The sequence below is a fragment of the Danio aesculapii genome, chromosome 3 (genome assembly GCF_903798145.1).
Source record: "Danio aesculapii chromosome 3, fDanAes4.1, whole genome shotgun sequence".
Lineage (NCBI taxonomy): Eukaryota > Metazoa > Chordata > Actinopteri > Cypriniformes > Danionidae > Danio > Danio aesculapii.
The window spans coordinates 4653777-4657418 of NC_079437.1; positions in this window are offsets into that span (position 1 = coordinate 4653777).

Below are 3642 nucleotides of genomic sequence, written 5' to 3' on the forward strand. Positions count from 1 at the left end.
GGGCACTGACCCAGAGACTGTTTAGATGCATGTCACTGATGAGAAGATGACGGATGTTTACTCTATGATGACCGAAATGGCCTTAAACACCCAGCAGGCACAAGACGTCAACAGGACGTCAGATTGACGTTGTACCCCAATGTCATGGGGACGTTACATTTTGTTTGGAGATGAAAATTGAGTTGACGTCAGGCCAACATCAATGTCCAACCAAAAACCAACCAAATATCAACGTCTAAAGATGTAACAGCTTGATGTTGTGTGGAGGTTTCCACTATCGACATTCATCAGACGTTGGATTTTGGTTGCCATACCTGATGAATAAATGTCAGTATTTGAGGTCAATATGAAGTTGATTTTAGGTGTTGGGTCGACGTTTTATTCTGGTCACTTTCTAACAACCTAAAATCGACCAAATATCAACGTCATTATTGGACATCAAAATAACATTGTCCTTAGACGCTGGCTAGACGTTGAATTTTCATCACCTGACGTCACAACCTAAATCTAACCTAATCATAACGTCTTATGATGTTGTGTGCCTGCTGGGCAATATTAGTTATTGCACTACAGAATGTTACGTTAACACACATCCACAAATTACATGTAAACGCATCAGTTTTTAACAGCGTAATACTCACTACTCTTGAGTACTTTTGAAAGGGCTACTTTATACTCATACTTTGAGTAAAATTTACAACAGATATTTTTACTCTACTTGCACTACATTTTTAGGCAGGTAATGGTACTTTTACTTGAGTATGATTTTTCAGTACTCTTTCCACCGCTGATCATTTGTTTGTTAGCATGAATTTAAGATTTGCATTATGCAATTACATTAGCTTACTACTAACCTGTGGAAAGGCTGTCATCAAAATCACAACCCAGGCTCATTCTGAGAACGTAGTCCCAGGGATGTTTCTGGAGACCGCGAAATACGTCCCGGGAGGTACGTATTTTTGCAGTTTTTGTTTTCGCGAGTCCGCAAGAGGCCGCTGTGCGCGCTTTTTTCCACGCCGTTCTCGCGTAAACCCGCTATAGGCCGCTGTCGAACGACCTTCTGCCTGGATGACAGAATGATTGACCGTGCGACCGGCCAATCGGCTGACCCACCCTCCTCCGTCCCTAAACCCAACCAACGACGATTCACAAAAGCCTTCCAGAAAAAGAAAAGCCCTCGTCTGATTTTTACCACGTTTTCGGATTTTGACCACATTCTCACCCTGTGATGAACTTGTTCGCTTCATTTTTTGGATTTTGTTTTTGTTGTCTTACCTGATTTCTGGAACTGCTCTTCCCCGGACTCGAACCCGGTCGTCGTCGTGGTCAGCCCCTCTCTGCGCCTCGAGTCCGCCAGAGTACACGAAGAGCTAACCGGACAAACTGGTTGCAGCGGGAAAGCCGTCCACACGGAGGCGAGTGGCCGGCTGGCAAGCGCCGAAGGGAACGGCGTCACACCGCCCCGCAGCGTTCGCTTAAAAAAATGAAATGCAGCCGTACGTACCCCCGGCTACGTATTTCGCGGCCTCCAGAAACGTCCCTGGGACTACGTTCTCAGAATGAGCCTTGATTGCAAAATCACCTTTTTTCTAGAGTTGGGGCTTGTGACTACGTTTACACGGACATCATCAATCGAATTATTTGCCTTAATCTGAAAAAGACAGTAATATGAGTAAAGTCTTTATATGAGTTGCTTTTTTGAACGTTTCTTTCATAATCCCGTTTTACATGTTATAGCACATAGATTGATTAACGTCATTTGCATGTCCACGCTATTCCCCTGGAGTTTCGTGTAATTTTGGATGTTTCATTTTTAATTTGTCGACTTTATCTGCAGTTCGGCGGTTTCACTTTCATTCAGGAACATATTGTTCATGCCCTGTGACAAACTGAGGTATTGGATGAGAATATGAAGGACTGGTGGAAGAGTGTTGTTTTAATGGAATTTGATAGCGCACGCCGAATGGAGAGAAAAAAACCTCTGAATTTCTTGATGTGGGTGTCTGTGGTCCTTTAAGAGAGCATAGAGAAGATTCACATCATGCAGGAGCAGACGATAGATTATTTATAATCTGCTTTGGGTCTCCGTTAATATCTGTTGTTTATGAATATACTTCTGTTTCCTGATGTGTGCGTTTATAAGCTGCTGCAGCCTGAAACCAGTTTAGTGACCTGCAGGAAATTCTGGTCAATATTGACACCAGAGATTGACACTGTTTCTGCAGGGCTGTCGTCTGCTCCTGCATCATGGGAATCTTCTCTACACTACCTGACTAAAGTGGCCTATCCAAGTTTTAGAAACAACAAATAATAACTTGACTTCTAGTTGATCATTTGGCATCAGAATCAGAAAATTATTTACTTAGGACAGTAAGGTCTGACTTTGCTTAGACAAAAGTCTTGTCGGTATAGAATATAAAGTCATGCTGCAGTGGAAACGGAATGAATATTGTGTCTGACTCCATCATGAGCTTGGAGGACTGCATCCATACATCTCTGCAATGACTCAAATCACTGATTAATAAAGTCATCTGGAATGGCAAAGAAAGTGTTCTTGCAGGACTCCCAGAGTTCATCAAGATTCTTTGGGTTCATCTTCAATGCCTCCTCCTTCATCTTACCCCAGACGTGCTCAATAATGTTCATTACTGGTGACTGGGCTGGCCAATCCTGGAGCACTTTCTTTGTTTTCAGGAGCTTTGATGTGGAGGCTGAAGTATGAGAAGGAGCGCTATCCTGCTGAAGAATTTGCCCTCTCCTGTGGTTTGTAATGTAATGGGCAGCACAAATGTCCTGATACGCCCCCATACTGAATGTAACCCCAAACCATGATTTTTCCTTCATCAAACTTGACTGATTTCTGTGAGAATCTTGGCTCCTTGTGGGTTCCAGTAGGTCTTCTGCAGTTTTGGTGATGATTGGGATGCGGTTCAACAGATGATTCCTCCATAGGCGGAGGGTGAACAAACTCCAGGGTAAGGCTAATATATGCGCTGCCCTTTAATGCATTTAAAAAGATTTGCGCCCGACCAATAAGAGGTTTTAACAAAAGCACCGCCCATCAACAAACGTCTATTATATTCAACACGCACAGTAAATTATTTTATTAAACTCTCCCACTGATCTACACTACCAGTCAAAAGTTTGGGCTCAGTTTATTTGTTTTTTATTATTATTACTTTTATTTAAAAATCTAATTAAAATTATTCTGTTCATCAAGACTGCATTGATTAAATATTAAAAAATTGTTAAATACTTATTATTAAATATTTATTTATTACTTACTGTATGCAGTTAGAAATGAAATTATTACTCCTTGTTGCTTTTATTACTATTACCAATAATAATCATAATAATAATAATAATAATAATAATTAATATTAGAAAGGACGCAGCCCACACTATTCTTCCGTCCTAGGCGGCCGCCTAGGTCGCCTCTGGACGCGCCGGCCCTGAGAATACAAAATCATTCTCTTTCACGAGGCCAATTGAAAACCGAACTTGTAATTCAGCAATAAATATTTAAACTTTAAAATTACGTTACAATGAAACTACCAATTTCATTTAATGCTGAAAACAAATTATTGAAATGTCTAACTGTGGGTGGAACATTTAGGTGTTAGTCACAACTGTGGGCTGGAC